Raw genomic sequence first — 22,060 nt, 5'->3', positions numbered from 1 at the left:
CCTTTTGGCAAACTCCAAGCGGGCTGTCATGTGCCTTTTACTGAGGAGTGGCTTCCGTCTGGCCTCTCTACCATAAAGGCCTGATTGGTGGAGTGCTGCAGAGATGGTTGTCCTTCTGGAAGGTTCTCCAATCTCCACAGAGAAACTCTGGAGCTCTGTCAGAGTGACCATTGGGTTCTTGGTCACCTCCCAAGTCCCTTCCCCCCCGATTGCTCAGTTTGGCCGGACCGCCAGCTCTAGGAAGAGTCTGGGTATTTCCAAACTTCTTCCATTTAAGAATGATGGAGGCCACTGTGTTCTTGGGGACCTTCAATGCTTCAGACATTTTTCGGTACCCTTCCCCGACACAATCCCTTTCTCGGAGCTCTACGGACAATTCCTTCGACCTCATGGCTTGGTTTTGCTCTGACATGCACTGTCAACTGTTGGGACCTTATAGACAGGTGTGAGCCTTTCCAAATCATGTCCAATCAACTGAATTTACCACAGGTGGACTCCAATCAAGTTATAGAAACATCTCAAGAATGATCAATCGAAACAGGATGCACCTGAGCTCAATGTCTAGTCTCATAGCAAAGGGTCTAAATACTTATGCAAATAAGGTATTTCTGTTTTTTATTTTTAATAAATTTGCACAAAAAAAAAAAAACTTTTCACTTTGTCATTATGGGGTATTGTGTGTAGATTGATGAGGATTTTTATTTATTTAATCCATTTTATAATAAGGCTGTAACGTAACAAAATGTTGAAAAAGTCAAGGGGTCTGAATACTTTCCAAATACACTGTAGGCACAGAGTTTCTAACCCCAGAGGCGCAACATCGAGAAAAGAGACCAAACAGACCAGGCCGGGGTTTGAGAAGTCTATGAGAGAAGTGAAAGGTTCTTCAGTAGTTGTTAATCTTCTCTAAATGTAAAGGCACACCACAGATTAGGAGCCAATGTCTTCAGTAGTTGTTAATCTTCTCTAAATGTAAAGGCACAGCACAGATTAGAGCCAATGTCTTCAGTAGTTGTTAATGTGGTATCGCGATCGAATGCTGGTGGGTATTGCTGTCGATCAAAGAATCCACTTAAGCTGTATCGTGTTTTAGGAGGCTTTTATTAATACCACGAGGTTACAGCATAAGTTAACAGACCAACGGAGATCCGGAGAAGCAGTCCCAAATAAATCTCAATGCTTTCTGCCCATTCGGTGTTGTTCCTCCAGTATATAACCTCCCAAGATGTGGGTGGCTCCTCTACTGTCCAATCCCATGTCTACACCACACTTCCTGTCTGTTGTATGCGCGTTACACTAAAAACATTCCCCCTTGATACTAACATAAACATTCCATTTCTTCATAAAAACATTTAACAAAGACATAATCTTAATACACTACATTTCCCCCTTCGAGACGAACTAAACGTCTCGAAACAAACAGAACAGGATTATGACTAGTAACAATTTATCTTATTGAGTATCTTTAACATTAAACCAAAACATTCTCCTCTAGAGTGTAAATACCTTTCTATGAAATAACTGTTTATGAAGTGTGAATACATTACTATGAAATATGAACAAATCTCTATGGAGTGTAAGAGCGAAAAACTGTCCGGCAGCCATCTTTTCAGATATCCATCCATCAATCAATGAACCTCTCCCTGCCTAAACTCCTGTCCCTAAACATTCACGAAATAAACAAAAACATCTAAGATCCTCACATGTATTCAATAACATCAAACATCATTCTACAAAAATTAATACCTAAAATATGACACAATTATGTATTACACATGTCTATATGTCATTGCAAACACTGGAATGTAGTCCACTACACTTCATCTCCCTGTAGTCTCGACTTCCAATGGACTGTTGATGATGGAATCAGCCACACCCCTCCTTGTTTCATCTCCTCCAGTCATATTGTCCCTTCATATTGTCTTTGTTTGAGTATTTCAATCTCCACATGTTCCCCAAATGCTTCTGGAAGAAAAGAAAAGAAACCAAACAGTATCTTTTCCAAAAAACACTTTCAAATTGAACATCAATATCAACTAAGAATATAGAAATGATATATAAATGATGCATGAATCACATAAACCTATTCCCCCTTTGATTCATAAATCATACCAACATCACCCTAATATTGAAAAAAATTTTGAAAAATAATCAACTCATAAAAAAAAAAAAAAAAAGATATTTATCCATCAGTAGTCCATCCATCTTCCTCCAGATCAGGAACAGTCAACACCGGCATCTGAGTGTTGTCTCCAGGCATCACTCTCCAACCTATCTCAATATCATAGCTTTCTCAAAGGTCAGTAACAAATTACAAACATCACACAGTGTTATCAAAGCTGAAACTAAAATCTGACCCATCACTGCCCCTACTGGCCTAATTGATCTTGCAACCAAATCCTCTCAGATCTCCCAAACACATCCCTTATAATGCATCTATAACCCCAGTGATATTATCTGAACTATCTGGACTCAAAGTATAACTAATATTTATCACTATGATCTTCCCAAATGTTACACCATACCATGAATAAAGTCCCCCCTTCTCCCTTAAACTCATCCTTCAATGATAGGCTTGAAGACTATGACATGTCACCCTTTTAACCCTATCTCTAGCTTGTCCGGTGCTATCCCTCTTATAATGGTAAAAACCTCATATGGAAGCTTCAACGTTGACATGTAACAAAAATCCTATCCATCCATAATGTAAGAATATATATTTTATCACCACAAACCCTCCAAATATCTCAAAATCCCCATAGTCACATTGTCAGTCAAAAGCTAATCATTTAACCATCAAAGTCCTGCTCATCTTACTACCTGGTACATAAAAAAGTAACATATTTGTCCTCTCTAACCTTTTGTCCGTGCTTATCCAAAGTCATCATATAACATCACAATCTGATATTCCCATAAACATACCCTTTACCTCATATGTTTTATTAGAACAAAAACAACTTTTTAGCCCTCAATGTTTCACCTGAATACTTCAGGGTTCCGTTGTTACCTAATTTTCCCCTTTCCCATTTAACAATTCCCATAGGGTAATTCATTTAACCAAGAACACTTAAACCTAGGCTTAAACCACTGTTCTGACAACGACATTATTTTATCTGTCAATGACTGTTGCCAATACCACAGTCATGACAAAGCATAAGACTGACCCATACCTGATAGAGGCCGCGCGACCGTCTAACATGTTTGGTGCTGGAATTCTCAACAGACATGGACCCTCAAGATTCCTCACTGATCTTACAGAATGAGTTAATCTATCTCTAATTTCCACAACAGAAGAACAAGCGGTACTGATCAGATACCTCTCTTTGTCTGTCATCAAAATCAAAGATCTCATCCTGTCCTCCATGATGAATCTATATTCTCTCTACTACTATCTGTTCTCCTATTTTAACCCCATTCGTACTATCATTGACAGCACTCTCCATCCGTAACATAACCCATGAGTCTAAAATTCCCCCATTTAATTTCAGAAAAGTTGTTGTCGATGTCATACTCCCTCTTTTGCTATTGCCATCGTATCATTAATCCCTTCCAAAGTTACCATTAAAGTAGTTGACTTAATTGCTGTATCAACCCTAATTACTTCTAGTGCAAAAGTTCCCATTATCCTCTGTGTATTATCTACTGTTGGAGTGACTACTATAATCTACTCTTCCTGAACTCCCTCGGTGACTGTGGAACTTCAACAGATTTCAAATCTTCCATTATAGGCATCACTTTACGAATTACATAGCCCTTTAACCAATAATTCTTAACCGGAACAAATTCTAATGCTTGCACTAGATAAGTATACATATATTCTCCCTGACCTTTCTCTGTAACATTACGCACCATAAGTGAACAGTCACTCCTAACATCTTCCACTTCATATCGTTGTACAAACTATCCCTCCTTTGACTAGGTGCAACAGCTTCTACTCCTGGTCCTGATAACAATACTTATTCTCCATAATTATCTCTCCATATGGGAGGAACGTCCCCCATCCTAATCCCTAATAAGTATTCTTTCCCTAACATTGGTGCTGTATTGGTTCCCTTATAACCAAATGCGATATATTTATGGCTTTAATAACTATCAATGTTGAAAGAATTAAATTGCTTCTCCCTGTTGTTCTAATAAACTGAAGTGTTAATGTCCTTAGTTACTCCTAGTTTTCCCCAAAGAAAAGATGTCTCTGCTTGTACTTCCATCTATCACCACTAGTGTCATTTTTTCCCCAAATCTCAGTCCTTTCTCTAAATCCCTGACTTTCAAACTTTTGATTACACAAAATACACCTATAATTACCTTGATCTTCCTGCTGGAAACTGTAAATATAGATACTCAATCACCCTCAATCTTCTCTTATCATTCAGCAACACATACTTTCTCAATGCATCTGCTCCTAACAGATCTAAACTCCTACCATATCTTCCCACTAAACTTCTAAAAATGTCATTCACCACTTCTCTCTCTGTCTTACTACTAACTTTGAAACTTAGCTTACTGTCTCAGAGTTCCTTCAACCCAAATCTACCCCTAACTTATTTTAATCTAATGTTTTCTCTCATAACATTTAAAACCTTTTCCCTGATTTATCCACAAAATCTCTTTACCACCAAATTTCAGAATATGTGATTGGAAAGTTCCCCACCTGCTTCTGACTCATTACACACCCTTGGCAAACGACTAAACACCTTTTAGCCTAGCCTGAAATCTCTTAGTGTAAGAATGTAACCCAGAATAATAGTCACCCCTTTTAACTTTATTTTCCCAGACAGATTGTCTAATAGACAGAACAATAGATTATCATCCTTCCTATGATATTATCGTTTTAAGCAAATGATTCCCAAAAACCCAGTCGTCTAGTGTACATCTTATTGTACAATTCAATTTAAACAATGCATCTCTTCCCAACACTGCAAAACAATATCTTCTAATATTAGTACCTTAAGAGTAATTAACTGTTTTACTACCTCAAATCCCTATCCTAATTCGTTATCAATTAGTGAGATGTTTAACCTCTTTAGGCTGAACCCGGATAAGTTTTCCCCTATTCACTATCACTTCTAATGGTCGGTTGTTTTTACTTCAATTGTTGGCTATTTTCTCTTCTTCTCTCATCGATGCTCTCAGCAGTTTCTCCTCTTCTGTATCTTCAGCTGTGTTACTTCTAAACTATTTGCTTTATCCAGGCATGATAAGCATTGGTCTATATATCCATTTCTTCTTTGCTAGTCATTGTAGGATAAAATCCTCTTGAACATAAAGCCCCTTTAATCTCCAAATCTTCATCGCCATCTTCATCTTCAACTTCCATCAGAGATCAAATCTCGTGTATCCTTCTTTTTCCTCTTGCCAACTTCCTTCTGATCACAGAGTCATATCCACCCATGCATGACCTCTTCATCATCACTCATCTTCACCATCCTCATCTTCTTTAAGTTCCATCCTCCTTAACCTTCCTCTTTTCTTCCAGACCTCACATTTTCTTCCTTCTGGAGTTTTTGATCCATCTTCATCGTCTTTTCTACTTGTCCTCTATCTATTATTCATCTTCATCTCTGATGCCATAATCACCCTGCTGGATGATCACTGAAAGCTGAGGATAAACATCCCTAAGCTGTACTTTTTTGCTGAATCCGTATGTGAGAAAGGTGTACTAACTTCTGCCATTAGTTTTTCTAACCCTACTTTCTAACACTACTTTAATTAAAGGATTACTATTTTACCCCTATATCAATCGGTGTAATCCCTTCCTCGTGAACTATCTTATTTTAGACTGTATAGCCTATGACTTCCCCCTTAAATTGTTAATATAACCCTAACAACCCCAAAAAACTCCAAATAAATCAATTAAAAATCATGAATAATTAAAACCAATTTTTATTCCTATATCCTATGTCACCAATTTATCCATTAGTGGTGGCTATATTACCACAACCCATCAAATGCAAGTAAATGTAGTTAGTCAACTTCAAAGCAATCCCCCAAAAACAAAGCCTCTAACCCTATCATTACTCCAATTCCCATAAACCCCTTGCTCTATCAGCTCTGATTATCTTAAAATTTACAGAATAGTCAATCCTTGATTCCCAACACATCTGTAATCAAACCCCAGTGATACACAAAGCTTCCAAAATGCAATTTTTTATGAAATAGTATTTGCCAAGCCTATGTAAAATTGTCATAACATCACATATCTTGTAACAGTCTCAAAACCTTATTTTGTTTTTTGACTTGATCCTCTGCCGCGTCACGTGATCACTTCCTGTATCTCCTCGCTCCCCCTCTCTCCTGTCTCTCATGACAAGGGACAAAGACACAGAAACAGCTTTTAGTAGTTAATGCCATCACTGAGTATTTCCAACCATTCAATATTCCTTCGGTTTCTACATTATTCACTCTAAGACTAAACTCAGAACTAAATAGATCGCTCAAAAACATTATTTTATTTTAATCCGTTATTTAATTATTTAATTCAATTTATTATACTTCGCCAACATATATTTAATGTATAAATTCAATAGGTCACAAAACAAGTTTCATCTTTAACCATCGCGTTTAAACTAGAATACTCATGTTAAAATCTCTCCTCTCTTGTCTGTGTCCATTTCCCCCCTTGCAGGGTAACGCCAAATGGGACCTATGACCTTAACCCACCATTTTGGTTTGTAGGCTCAGCGTCGACCTCATGTCGTAGTTTTAGCCCCGTAAATCAAGCACATGCGCACATCCCCCTTAAGCCCATGCTTACCACACAATAGACCGATAGCATTACGCCACAGCGTCACTATTTTATACCTTATACTCACACAATTACACATAACAGAGCTCACATTTGCGTAGAACTTTCAGTTCCACCACATACAAACAAGTTTAAGAGGCTTGAATCCATCGCAGTGGACCTCTAAGGTTAAAGTTATCATGTAGCACGCAACACAATTAGCATTTAGCAATTAGCCTTAGCCTTTAGCCTTAGGTACAATGTGACACAACACACATTTAGCATTTAGCCTTAGCATTAGCCTTTAGCCAACTGCGGCGCTACAACATGTAACAAACCCGCATTGCGTCTTTTAATTGAGTACTGTTTCGGTTTGTCCTAAATTTATTCTGCCATGGGTATGGCTATTTCTACGAGCGATCCCCCCCAATGCAACTATCCCGTCGAACAGAAGTTGAGCAAGCCATCCCCAAGAAATGTCCCACCAACCCCCAGTCCCAGACTGAACCTGAAACTCATAATGCGTTGCCAGGATTTTGGTCCACCCTGGTGGTCGCCGTTCGTCACGAGGGCTTATCTAAACCTGCAATGCTCTAAAATTGTATACATATCTTGGCCCCGACTGTTCTTGACTTACTATTCAAGCAACACATCTCTATAAACAATCCCTAAACTCTAACCACTTTTGGCGCTATTTTTAAATTTGTATAATGATTAGCCAGACCCCAATCATCAGCAAAAAACACCACCTGAGGCACGGTCATAATGGTACATTCCTCCAGTGTACACAAGCAGTAACAAAACCAACAACTTAGCTGCGTTTTTAGTCGGGTCATGACTCCAGACCGAAGTTAGCTTGAGTTAGCTTGGCGACTCCAAATGCAGCAAAGAAGGATTGCAAAACCCCTCCTGGCAAGCTCGCCATTTGTCGTGTCGAGTGAGTGGTGGCAATTATTGCTGATGAACAAAGGGAGTCTGCTCATACTGAACGTTGATCATAAGGTTTATTCAGATCACAAGCTTCAGCATGGGTGACAGACTCGCGAGGTCTGGAGAGCAGTGTCCTCCAATTCTAATGGCTGCTCTGCCCTATCTTCTTCGTGTACCCCTATTTATAAACAATGCAACAAGATGGGCTCCCTCTTCTGGCCAATCACCAGTTTACAACACACTTCCTGTCTATTATATGTGACATTATACTAAACATTGCCTTTTGATACTAACATAACCAACATTCCATTTCTTCATGAAAAACATTTAACAAAGACATAATCTTAATACACTACACTCTATAACCTGTTAATTCATATGCCTTGTGACCCTGATATAGGCTTTAGGCCTAAAGGTCGAGACAATAAGAAGACACAGTGGCAGAATAAATTCAACCACACCTTTTGTTTTATCACAAAACCAGAGAGCAACCTCTGTCCGGGTTAAGTCCACAAAGCATATTCTATGTAACAGACAGTTACATGACCTACATCATGGTCAAGCAAGTTAATGTTTCCGATCACTAAACAACTATTGATTTAGAACCACAGAGAGTTACCGCAAGTTGTAAATGCAGTGTAGTCACCTCTGTTAAGGTATGTGTGTGTGTGTGTCTGTGTGTGTGTGTGTGTGTGTGTGTGTGTGTCTGTGTGTGTGTGTGTGTGTGTGTGTCTGTGTGTGTGTGTGTGTGTGTCTGTGTCTGTGTCTGTGTGTGTGTGTGTGTGCCTCTGTGTGTGTGTGTGTGTGTCTCTCTCTCTGTGTGTGTGTGTCTCTGTGTGTGTGTCTCTGTGTGTGGGTGTGTGTGTGTGTGTGTCTGTGTGTGTGTGTGTCTGTGTGTGTCTGTATGTGTCTGTGTGTGTGTGTGTGTGTGTGTGTGTGTGTGTCTGTGTGTGTGTCTCTGTGTGTGTGTGTGTTAGAGAGAGGCAGATCCTATGTCAATAAGCTCTAAGGTCCTATGTTGACTACACAGTGTATAGAGTACGTACTCTCAAATGACACCCTTTTCCTATATAGTGCACTACTTTTGATATTGCACTATGCTCAATCTCCACCTCTCCTCCCTCCCTCCCTCCCTCCCTCCCTCCCTCCCTCCCTCTCTCCCCCACCTCTCCCTCCACCTCTCCCTCCCTCTCTTCCTCCCTCCCTCTCTCCCCCCACCTCTCCCTCTCTCCTCCCTCCCTCCCTCTCCTCTCTCCCTCCTCTACCTCTCCCCTCCCTCCACCTCATGTCCCAACATAGGTAGTATCAGAAGTAGAGGAAGAAATGGACGTTACAGGTAGAAGACAAAAACATCTGAGGTTTGTAGCTTTCTTTTACAATTTAATGTAGAAAAGTGTTCTGGAGAAGTTAGGCTATCATAGAGAGACAGATGATTTAGGGGTAAGACATCTACAGAAATGTAAAGTTAATACAATACTGATTTCAACTTTCAAGAATGATAATTGTACTGTACATTGGTGTTGATTCATATTGCTTAGCCTAATCAATATGATCCAATGTGATGTGATGTTATAGGCTACAGGGCTTGAGGTAGGGTATTATTGGTAAAGGCGATTGACATCACATTATCGTGATTATTATCCGCATGTCGAAACTGCGTTAGAAAGACGTGCATCGGAATTATGTAAAGCTGTCACTAAAGAAAATAGTCTGTTTCGTCAAGTCAGTCAAGTAAAAATGACGCGCAACAATAGACATAGAAACTAATTAAATGTTGGGATAAATCAAAGTTCAAGTTGAAAATGCTTTCTGGCGACACCGATCAGAAGGGCTGTGGTCCGCTTTTGCTCAGTGCTGTATGCTTCATATAACTTGGCCAGCGCACTGTTGCGTAATGTTCCGCATCGTTGTCGGGCACACCTGAATACAAGCCCGGGTGCAACGGACGAGATAAACTGTTGGCACCTCATGTAGTCAAGCAGTGCATGGGTGTATTCACTAAGGGCACTATTCCAACTTATGAAATTACGCCTTTCCTACCTGGCTAAAATGCTTGGAGAATTAAGTAAAACCACAAGTCCGAATCCCTATCTCCATCCATGGTTCATTTAGGAAAGGACCAATGTTAACTAACTAGCTAGACACCAGAGGACAACTACATAACGAGAAGCAAGATTTCAAGTTGTTTCTGTCAAAAACCAAGCTGGTTTACCTTGACACCTTTTATTGGTGCACCAGAACCAATCACAGTTGAGCTTCGCTCAGTTTAGCTCAACGCTGATTGGCTCATTTCTAATAGTTTTTTAAATCAAAGGCCAAATGCTCGCAGGCTTCCCTTGTCTTCAATGCTACGGGCAACAATGTCATACTCGTTTGAACCAGACAGCATCAGATAGATGGCCTACACATAGAGAGACAGAGGGGCGCTGTTTAGCTCGCTCGGATGCTTTCTCCTGTGACATACATTCAGCCTCTTGCGAATTAAGGACAATTATGAAGCAAAGAGAGACGAAAGATACATTATAGCCTGGCTTCCCTTGGCATAGAAGAAATACCTGTCAGCTATTTTAACTGTATGTAATGTCTACTTGGTAAATGTTTATAATGTCTGTCAATCTAAGCTGTAACGTATTTTTAGCTGTGTTTACCCGAGGTAGACTAGCTGTTGTTATGGCGTCAGCTAATGGGGATCCAAGTCAAATCAAATCAAATTAATAACATATTGGACTGTGCATGTTTAAATGCAATATGAAGTCTCTGTTTGAACTTTGACCACAGACAGTAAAAATGTTGTCATTGTTAATGGTTCTTCAACATTGTTCAGAAATATTGACTGTTCTGTTATTTCTTATTGTAGCTGAGTGAACTGTGACTTACATCTAAAATGAGTCTCTCTGGGGGAGAGAGAGGAGGGGACCACTGCCTCTAAAATGAGTCTCTCTGGGGGAGAGAGAGGAGGGGACCACTGCCTCTAAAATGAGTCTCTCTGGGAGAGAGAGAGGAGGAGACCACTGCCTCTAAAATGAGTCTCTTGGGGAGAGAGAGGAGGGGACCACTGCCTCTAAAATGAGTCTCTCTGGGGAGAGAGAGGAGGAGACCACTGCCCCCTCTAAAATGAGTCTCTCTGGGGAGAGAGAGGAGGGGACCACTGCCTCTAAAATGACTCAAGACACCAGTTCTAAGAGGTAAGAATTACATGTAAAATATACAGTTCTCTTAAAGATATAAAACTAAAGGGAAAAGTTTTCCCAAATTACATCAAATGTAGTTCTACATCATTAATTTAAAAGTCCCCAAACCGATTTACCAATTGCAGACTGTAGCTTTATAAAGAAACATCAGGACTTCTAGAAGTTAAATTATACAGTTGTTGAAATGATGTAGATGAGGTACTGATGAGATATTGATGAGGTGATCTGCCTCCCTGTTCTGTTCAGTGTCCAGAAGCCCAGAGCAGAGTCACCTGCCCCCAGCCTGCTATCAATGAAGAGTGATCAGCCACCTGCTTTCAGCCAGGAACCATTACCAGACGACAATAAGGAAGTGGAGAGTTTAGACAGTGAGGATGCATTAAAGATCACACACAACCTTCTGGACAGAAGAAGTAAGACTGTGTTTCATACAATATTATAAAGAACGGGACAAAGGCCCTCTAAAACACACACACACACACACACACACACACACACACACACACACACACACACACACACACACACACACACACACACACACACACATGCACTTATGAGTCCCAACTCTCATTGTTTTCCTACAGGTAAAACTCTTCTGACAGTCCAACAAGACATTAAGGCTAAACTGAAACACAAGTATCAACACATATCTGAAGGAATTGGAAACCAAAGTCTGTTAAAGGACATCTACACAGAGCTCTACATCACAGAGGGTGGAAGTGGAGGGGGTCAATAATGAACATGAGGTGAGACAGATAGAGATGGCATCCAAGAAACAAACCACACAAGAGACACCAATCAAATGCAAACGACATCTTCAAGCCTTTACCTGGACAAGACAAACCTATCAGAACTGTGCTGACAAAAGGAATCGCTGGCATTGGAAAAACAGTCTCTGTGCAGAAGGTCATCCTTGACTGGGCAGAGGAGAAAAGCAAATCAGGACGTTCATTTCATGTTTCCTCTTCCTTTCCGTGATCTGAACCTGAAAAAGGACCAATACAGTCTGATGCAACTTCTTTCCCACTACTTCTCAGAGCTGAAAGAGATTGACAACATTGAAGATGGTGAAACCAAAACTGTTTTCATTTTTTGATGGTCTGGATGAGTGTCGACTTCCTCTAGACTTCAAAAACAATGAGAGGTGCTGTGATGTCACGAAGCCAACCTCAGTGGACGTGCTGCTGACAAACCTCATCAAGGGGAATCTGCTTCCCTCTGCTCTCCCTGGATAACCTCACGGCCTGCAGCAGCCAATCAGATCCCTCCTGAGTGTGTTGACCAGGTGACAGAGGTACTGAGGGTTCAATGATCCACAGAAGGAGGAGTACTTCAGGAAGAAAATCACAGATCAGAATCTGGCCAATGAAATCATCAAACACATGAAGACATCAAGGAGCCTCCACATCATGTGCCACATGCCAGTCTTCTGTTGGATATCAGCCACTGTCCTTGAGATGATGCTGAAAGAGGCAGAGAAGGATGAAGTCCCCAAAACTCTGACCCAGATGTTCACACACTTCACGCTCATCCAAATCATTGTGAAGAACAAGAAGTACAACAAAGCCACAGAGACAAACCCAAAGGAACTGTCTCAGTCAGACAAAGAGATGATCCTGAAACTGGCAGAGCTGGCTTTCCAACAGCTGCAGAAGGGCAACCTGATCTTCTATGAGGAGGACCTGAGAGTGTGGCCTTGATGTCACAGAGGCATCAGAGTACTCAGCATTGTGTACAGAGATCTTTAAAGAAGAATCTGGGCTGTACCAAGAGAAGGGTCTACAGCTTTGTGCATCTGAGCATGCAGGAGTTTCTAGCAGCAGTGCATGCTTTAGAATCATGTCTGTACAAGAAGGAAAATGTTTTTTCCACCACTAGTGAGGATGAAGATGAGAAGTCAATCCAGTTGTCTGACTTACACAGGAGAGCAGTGGACCAGGCCTTGAAGAGTGAGAATGGACACCTGGACCTGTTCCTCCGCTTCCTTCTGGGTCTCTCACTGGAGTCCAATCAGAATCTGTTACGAGGCCTTCTGACACAGACAGGAAGTACAACACAGAGCAATGAGGAAACAGTCGAGAGAACAGTCAGGTACATTTCAGACAAGATCGAAAGGGAATCCTCACCAGAAAGGATCATCAACTTGTTCCACTGTCTGAATGAACTTGGTGCCAACTCTCTAGTTGAAGACATGCAAACCTCCCTGCGATCAGGAACTCTTTCAGAAACAGTCCTAGAACCTCACCAATGTTCAGCCCTGGCCTACCTGTTACTGATGTCAGAGGAGGTGCTGGGAGGAGTTTGACCTGAAGACATACACCACATCAGAGGAAGGTTATCAGAGGTTGCTGCCGATAGTGAAAACCTGCAAGAGAGCACTGTAAGTTCTGTTATTGAGTTGATGTAAACAGTATCATTATTCTGAAGGATTTGTATATCTAACAGATGATCTTCTCTCTCCAGACTGTCTGGCTGTAAACTCACATATGAATCCTGTGAGACTCTGGCCTCAGCTCTGCAGACACCAAACTCCCCCTGAGAGAACTGGACCTCAGCTACAATGACCTGAGAGACAGAGGAGTGGAGCTGCTCTGTGTTGGACTAACCAGTCCACTCTGCAACATACAGACACTAGTGTGAGTTAAATATCTTCAGTATCCACTGTGAGTGTTTATATATTATGTATGTAGTTAGTATGTGTATGTTTTTAACATTATTTGAATATCTTGGTAAATATGCAGAAACATACATAAAATGTGATAAATATATCAAACTAAGGTTAAATGTCTTGAGTGAGTTAGTATGTTTTTAACATTGGTTAATCATGTGTCCTTCTGTTATTATCTTAATGTATCTCATTATTCTTAAAGCTTTGCATATTTATCAGTGTATCACTATATCTCCTCTCTCCAGACTGTCTGGCTGTGAACTCACATATGAATCCTATGAGACTCTGGCTTCAGCTCTGCAGACACCAAACTCCCCCTGAGAGAACTGGACCTCAGCTACAATGACCTGGGAGACAGAAGAGTGGAGCTGTTCTGTGTTGGACTAACCAGTCCACTCTGCAACATACAGACACTAGTGTGAGTTAACTATCTTCATTATCCACTGTGAGTGTTTATATATTCTGTATGTACTGTATACTGAACAAAATATAAATGCAACATGCAACAATTTGAAAGGTTTTACTGAGTTACAGTTCATATGAGGAAATCAGTCAATTGAAATAAATTCATTAGGCCCTAATCTATGGATTTCACATAAATGGGAATTCAGATATGCATCTGTTGGCAGAGATACCTTTAAAAAAATAAGTATGGGTGTGTATCAGAAAACCAGTCCGTATCTGGTGTGACCACCATTTGCCTCATGCAGCGCGACACATCTCCTTCGCATAGAGTTGATCAGGCTGTTGATTGTGGCCTGTGGAATGTTGTCCCACTCCTCTTCAATGGCTGTGCGAAGTTGCTGGAAACTGCCGGGAACTGGAAGACGCTGTCGTACACGTCGATCCAGAGCATCCCAAACATGCATGTCTGGTCGAGTATGCAGTCCTTGGAAGAACTGGGACATTTTCAGCTTCCAGGAATTGTATACAGATCCTTGCGACACTGGGCCGTGCATTATCATGCTGAAACATGAGGTGGTGGCGGCGGTTGAATGGCACGACAATGGGCCTCAGGATCCGTCACGGTATCTCTGTGCATTCAAATTGCCATCGATAAAATGTGATTTTGTTCATTGTCCGTAGCTTATGCCGGCCCATACCAAACCCCACCGCCACCATGGGGCACTCTGTTCACAACGTTGACCTCAGCAAACCGCTTGCCCACACAATGCCATCACGACGCCCTACACGCTTTCTGCCATCTTCCCGGTACAGTTGAAACCGGGATTCATCCGTGAAGAGCACACTTCTCCAGTGTGCCAGTGGCCATCGAAGGTGAGCATTTGCCCACAGAAGTCGGTTACGACGCCTAACTGCAGTCAGGTCAAGACCTGGTGAGGATGACAAGCACACAGATGAGCTTCCCTGAGACAGTTTCTGACAGTTTGTGCAGAAAATATTCGGTTGTGAAAACCCACAGTTAAATCAGCTGTCCTGGTGGCTTGTCTCAGACCATCCTGCAGGTGAAGAAGCCGGATGTGGAGGTCCTGGGCTGGCGTGGTTACATGTGGTCTGTGATTGTGAGGCCGGTAGGATGTGCTGCCAAATTCTCTAAAACGATGTTGGAGGCGGTTTATGGAAGAGAAATTAACATAAAATTCTCTAGCAACAGCTCTGGTGGACATTCCTGCAGTCATCATGCCAATTGCACGCTCCTCAAAACTTGACACATCTGTGGCATTGTGTTGTGTGACAAAACTGTACATTTCAGAGTGGCCTTTATTGTCCCCAGCACAAGGTGAAACTGTGTAATGATCATGCAGTTTAATCAGCTTCTTGATATACCACACCTGTCAGGTGAATGGATTATCTTAAGAAAATGGATTATCTTAACAAAGGGGAAATGCTCACTAACAGGGATCTAACAAATTTATGCACAACATTTGAGAGAACTAAGCTTTTTGTGCGTATGGAACATATCTGGGATATTTTATTGCAGCTCATGAAACGTGGGACCTACACTTTTACATGTTGGGTTTATATTTATGTTCAGTATAGTAAGTATGTGTATGTTTTTAACATTATTTTAACATTTTGGGACATCTCCAGAAACATACATAACATATATAAAACTAAGGTAAATATCTTGAGTGAGTTAGTATGTTTTTAACATTGGTTAATCATGTGTCCTTCTGTTATTGTCTTAATGCATTTCATTATTCTTAAAGCTTTGCATATTTAACAGTGTATCAACATATCTCCCTCTCTCCAGACTGGCTGGCTGTAAACTCACATAGAATCCTGTGAGACTGGCTCAGCTGCTCTGCAGACAACAAACTCCCCCCTGAGAGAACTGGACCTCAGATACAATGACCTGGGAGACAGAGGAGTGGAGCTGCTCTGTGTTGGACTAACCAGTCCACTCTGCAACATACAGACACTAGTGTGAGTTAACTTTCTTCAGTATGAGTTATTATGTGGATGTTTTAAACATTTGTTAATCATGTGCTCTTCTTGCCCTCTAGTCTAGGTCAGTGTGGTCTGACAGAGGGTTGCTGTTCAGATCTGGCCTCAGTCCTGAGTTCACCCAACTCACAACTGAAACAACTGGAGCTGAGAGACAATGACCTGCAGGACTCAGGAGTTACACTGCTGTCTGCTGGACTGGAGGATCCAGACTGTAAACTACACACACTGGGGTAAGTACAGCTGTTTCAGTCAGGTCGGTACTTTGCTGAGTTACACTGCCCTCTGCTGGACTGGAGGATCCAGACTGTAAACTACACACACTGGGGTATGGACAGCTGTTTCAGTCAGGGTCGGTACTGAGCTTAGTAAAACAAATACTCTGAACATCTGATGTTTCATGACAATGTTTGTGTCATGGACAAATATATGGGTGTCCTACAAGATGATTGACACCAGTCCACCAACCTAGACGGCTGTTGTGTCTCTCTGTAGGCTGTGTGGCTGTCTGGTCACAGAGGAGGGCTGTGCTGCTCTGTCTTCAGCTCTGAGGTCAAACCCCTCCCACCTGAAGAGCTGGACCTGAGCCACAATCACCCAGGAGACTCTGCAGGGGGACTGCTTTCAGCTGCTCTGGTGGATCCCACAGATAAACTGATGAAGCTGAAGTAAGTCAGAATAGATGTCCTAATAGTGTGAGCAGTGGTTTGTGTCCTATGTAGTGTAGTAGGTTCAGTAACATGAGGACATGATGGTAGAATACAGGGGACGTTTACCCAGCAGGCTTAGCACTCCAACACAGCATACATCATCACCACATGAATACTCTTTCTTCTGCATCTCTGATATCCTGTTGGAATTGTACTCTGTTCTGTATGCAGTAGGTAGGATAGAATACCTGTATGTCTCTAGTAATGAATTGTACTCTGTTCTGTATGCAGTATGTAGGATAGAATACCTGTATTTCTCTAGTAATGAATTGTACTCTGTTCTGTATGCAGTAGGTAGGGATAGAATACCTGTATGTCTCTAGTAATGAATTGTACTCTGTTCTGTACTGCAGTATGTAGGATAGAATACCTGTATTTCTCTAGTAATGAATTGTACTCTGTTCTGTATGCAGTAGGTAGGATAGAATACCTGTATGTCTCTAGTAATGAATTGTACTCTGTTCTGTAAGCAGTATGTAGGATAGAATACCTGTATTTCTCTAGTAATGAATTGTACTCTGTTCTTGTGTATGCAGTAGGTAGGATAGAATACCTGTATGTCTCTAGAATGAATTGTACTCTGTTCTGAATGCAGTAGGTAGGATAGAATACCTGTATGTCTCTAGTAATGAACTTGGATAGTGCACCAGAACACAACAATATGGTTTAAATGTTGACTGCTTTATTAGGTCTTTGTCAGTCAATAACCTGTTTCTCCTAGAGTGTGGATCATGGTGGAGAGTTCAGGCTGAAATCAGGGCTGATGAAATGTAAGTCTCTTCAATCCTAATTAACACATATTCAGAACTACAGTAACATAGTAACTAATCAATACTTGTTCTCTACCTACAAAACAACATTTTATATGAAGATGTGGTTTGATTAAACTCTTATTTTGTCTACAGATGCCTGTCATCTCACCCTGGACCCAAATACAGCAAACCCAAACCTGATACTGTCTGGAGGGGAAACAGAAGGTGACACGCGGTGGGAGGAGAAGCAGCATTATGAAGACCATCCAGACAGATTTGACTGTCTTCTCCCCAAGTTCTCTGCAGAGAAGGCTTATCTGGATCTCGTTATTACTGGGAGGTGGGAGAGGGATGGTGACGTGGGCTGTCATTGGTGTGGTGTACAAAGGAATGCAGAGGAAGGGGAGTGATGGAGCAGTTGGATTGGACTCAACGGGAAGTCCTGAGTTTATTCTACTTGACAGTGGATATAAGTTTTACCATGCTGGAGTCAGCACAGATCCATCCCTGGTCCTTTTTCTAACAGAGTTGGAGTGTATCTGGACTGGGCCAGCTGGTAATTTTGTCCTTCTATAGTGTGTCCTCTTGGTACACTGACACACCTTTTACACAGAACACACCACATTTACTGAACCCCTCTATCCTGGGTTTAGGTTTATTCCTCCTCCTCCCTCAGTGACCCTGTGTCAGATAGATGACCAACACATTCGGGGAAGGTGAGTCATAGCAATGTTTCATCATGTGTTTTCTCTGGAATCATTCCTACTAAATTAGATTAGTATTCGTGTGTTTTAATGTGTTCTGTTGGACCTACAGACAGTTAGATTAGTAGTAGTGGTGTGTTTTAATGTGTTCTGTTGGACCTACAGACAGTTAGATTAGTAGTGGTGGTGTGTTTTTAATGTGTTCTGTTGGACCTACAGACAGTTAGATTAGTAGTAGTGGTGTGTTTTAATGTGCTCTGTTGGACCTACAGACAGTTAGATTAGTAGGTGGTGGTGTGTTTTAATGTGTTCTGTTGGACCTACAGAGAGTTAGATTATAGTAGTGGTGTGTTTTAATGTGTTCTGTTGGACCTACAGACAGTTAGATTAGTAGTTGTGTGTGTTTTAATGTGTTCTGTTGGACCTACAGACAGTTAGATTATAGTGGTGTGTTTTAATGTGTTCTGTTGGACCTACAGACAGTTAGATTAGTAGTAGGGGTGTGTTTTAATGTGTTCTGTTGGACCTACAGACAGTTAGATTAGTAGTAGTGGTGTGTGTTTTAATGTGTTCTGTTGACCTTCAGAGAGTTAGATTAGTAGTAGTGGTGTGTTTTAATGTGTTCTGTTGGACCTACAGAAAGTTAGATTAGTAGTAGTGGTTTGTTTTTAATGTTCTGTTGGACCTACAGACAGTTAGATTAGTAGTAGTGGTGTGTTTTAATGTGTTCTGGTTGGACCTACAGACAGTTAGATTAGTAGTAGTGGTGTGTTTTAATGTGTTCTGTTGGACTCTACAGACAGTTGGGATTAGTAGTAGTGGTGTGTTTTAATGTGTTCTGTTGGACCTACAGACAGTTAGATTAGTAGTAGTAGTGGTGTGCTTTAATGTGTTCTGTTGGACCTACAGACAGTTAGATTAGTGGTGGTGGTGTTTCAATGTGTTCTGGTTGGACCTACAGACAGTTAGATTAGTAGTAGTGGTGTGTTTTAATGTGTTCTGGGTTGGACCTACAGACAGTTAGATTAGTAGTAGTGGTGTGTTTTAATGTGTTCTCTGTTGGACCTACAGACAGTTAGATTAGTAGTAGTGGTGTGTTTTAATGTGTTCTGTTGTATGTACAGATGTTTCTCTCCTGTCTCACTGTAGTGTCAGTTTCACTCTAACCACAAGAGGGCATCAGAACCTGTTAAATGATACCTGGTGACTCACGTCTCTAGGGCTTTCATCAAGATAAGCAATGTCACCTGTATTGTCACCATCAGTATTGACTTCGTGGGAAGGACATAGTGTTATGTCACATTGGCAAATGCACCTACATAGAGCTGTTCTGTCACCCTTTATACAATTTCTTTTGTATTGCTTGTGAAGACTGTATACAAGCTATAAAAAGCCTTTATGTTGTTTTTAGTTTAATCACAGCTCCACCCCATCTGCTTTCCCAACAGCAGAGACCATGATGCAGAGTGTTGTATCAAGCCTGGACTCCGAAATGTGAGTGTTAACTGATTTAATTGTTTTTCAATCAAAATAATTTTAAAGCTGCTCATTATACTTGGAGTCCTAGCAGGAACACAATCATGATCTATTTGGTCAAAACAAACTTAAAGGTAGAGTCAGCAATATGGGATGTAGATGCACAAAGCAAACAGCATAGTGGGTCAATTTCAACAACTAAGGGCGTTTGAGCGCGATGCTAAACTCCTCTGTTTTGGTCCCGTGGCTACCACTGTAAGAGGAGTGAAGAGAAACCTGTGCACTGGGCAGAGACTGTGTGAGAGAGAAGTCAGGCATCTCGCTCATCACAACATTCGCGGTGCTGCTCGCATGTCATCATTTAGCTGACTCTACCTTTAAGCTCTCATCCTGGGATCTACCAGGATCAGGCCCCCAACATCTCCAAAACATGGACCAGAACCATGTTGTTTCCTGCTTCCACAAACATTCACAAATATAACACTAATGTCAGATTATGGGATGATAATGAGGTACATTCTGAGACTGTTGCTCACTTCATCTTATTTATTACAAGTCTGTTTAATATTTATTAATTCATTATTACATGAGATTGTCCGTCTTAAATAACAACCAATGACTTCAGGGATTCCTCAGAGCTGTAAGACTTGTGACCATGTTGAGGTAAGTCATACGTCAATTCTCACTTTTATATACCTTTCAGGAGTCAGGCACAGTCTGGAAAGCCAGGTGTGTACTGGACCAACCATTCATACTGGGATATAGACAGTCCTGTGTCTCTGCTTTTAGTAATATAAACACAGTCTGAAAGCCAGGTGTGTACTGACCAACCATTCATACTGGGATATAGACAGTCCTGTATGTTCTGCTTTAGTAATATAAACACAGTCTGAAAGCCAGGTGTGTACTGACCAACCATTCATACTGGGACATGACAGTCCTGTGTTCTGCTTTAGTAATATAAACACAGTCTGAAAGCCAGGTGTGAACTGACCAACCATTCACATTGGGATATAGACAGTCCTGTGTTCTGTTTGTAGGAATGCAGGATTTTAACTTCTGTCATATTTGTCATTAGACAGTTTAATTGATCAATCACCAGCATTCCATGTAACATTGAATAAATACATTAGATAAATTACTTTGTTCATTTAATGTAATAGTTTCTCGGACAAAGATTTGTCAATTCTGGACCTTAAAAACCTTTCATTGAAACTTCCATTGATCATGCTTTTAAGTCCAGCACTAGACTCAATCTGTGTCCAGGAAACTGGCCCCATATGTATAACTGACATGTTTGTCCTTGTTCAGCACCTACACACTGGCTTCGATTGAACCTCTTTGACTTCCACTGTCCAGAAGTGACAATGTTCAGGTAAAATAACTACTTTTAACATTTCATTCCACTTGCTAGTGTATTTCCCCATTACCTTTGGGAATAGGCTTCAATCCAACCTCTCCATTTGACGATTGACCCTCTCTTACCATATCTTGTTGTTGCCCTCAGCACAAGACACCCAAAGGGCGCAGGAGTGCACAGTGTCTGGGTTCTCATGGGTGTGTGAGAGAGATGTCATTCTGGAAGTATCACTTCAGGAACTGGGAACCCTACAGTCAACTTCTCAAAGACATGCAGTAATGGACAAGGTGGTCCATTGCTGGACATCACTATGGAGTTAGGTGAACTGAGGAAGTTCATCTGCTTACACTTTGTCTGTTTAGGTAAAACCATATAGACATAGTATTCAGAAAGACATTTCCATGTAACTGAGTTTTACCTTCCTGAATGAATAAATGAATATTCTGGGAGTTTGAGTTTACTGTGACTGATACTGCATACTTTGTGTTTTAGTTGGATGAATAATAATAACATTTATCTTTCTGTCTCCTTTTTATTGTGTTGTTCAGGGACCAACCCTTCCTGAGGAATGAGATGAAGTGATTCTTCATGTAGAGGAACATGGAGTGTCTGTTGAGGAAGTGCATGAGGTCACCAGACTCCATGCCAAGATTCTCCATCCTAAGTTCTCAGCTATCGCTGTTATACTGAGCTATATCTTTGATGAACGTAGCTGTCCACCGTGACGTGGTCCTCTATATGGCAGTAAAAAAGGCAACAGTAATTTCACGGCCGTACATGCTCTTCAGAAACTCCAGTCAGAAAGAGGTGAGGTACCATCATTGAAGTGACAACAGTATGTTGAAACTTACTAAAGGAAAGCTGATAGGTTGTTGAAAATCTATAGATTACAGACAACATGCAGTTTCAGGAGAAATCTATTTCTGTCTCATTCATTTGAAGAGCCAGTAGACGGCACTCTTCTCTCTGTTCAAGTGAGAACCCAATGCCCTCGGGGCAGTGAAGGGAATATTGCCCTGAGTAGTGTGCTGTCATTCGCATGGGACGTTAAACATGTTTCCGGGACTCTCTGTGAACACAAGATCCCATGGCACTTATCATAAGAGTAGGGGTGTTAACCCCGGTGTCCGCTA

The 22,060-nt window shown here is 41.2% G+C and overlaps 2 long non-coding RNA genes and 1 pseudogene across 2 annotated transcripts; all 3 read left to right on the top strand.

Annotated features, from left to right (window-relative positions):
* Window positions 1–12,211: 12,211 nt before the first annotated feature.
* LOC123490429 lies at window positions 12,212–13,141 on the top strand (annotated as a pseudogene).
* Window positions 13,142–13,440: 299 nt separating this feature from the next.
* Window positions 13,441–16,458, top strand: LOC123490430. Its single transcript, XR_006660951.1, has 3 exons — window positions 13,441–13,484; window positions 15,985–16,158; window positions 16,421–16,458. It is a non-coding gene; the product is annotated as an uncharacterized LOC123490430 (long non-coding RNA).
* A 57-nt stretch (window positions 16,459–16,515) lies between these two features.
* On the top strand, window positions 16,516–17,590 carry LOC123490428. Its single transcript, XR_006660950.1, has 3 exons — window positions 16,516–16,593; window positions 17,359–17,405; window positions 17,541–17,590. It is a non-coding gene; the product is annotated as an uncharacterized LOC123490428 (long non-coding RNA).
* The last annotated feature ends 4,470 nt before the right edge of the window (window positions 17,591–22,060 follow it).

This window comes from Coregonus clupeaformis, unplaced genomic scaffold (genome assembly GCF_020615455.1).
Source record: "Coregonus clupeaformis isolate EN_2021a unplaced genomic scaffold, ASM2061545v1 scaf3944, whole genome shotgun sequence".
Taxonomy (NCBI): domain Eukaryota; kingdom Metazoa; phylum Chordata; class Actinopteri; order Salmoniformes; family Salmonidae; genus Coregonus; species Coregonus clupeaformis.
This window is presented reverse-complemented; position numbering and strand designations above follow the sequence as displayed.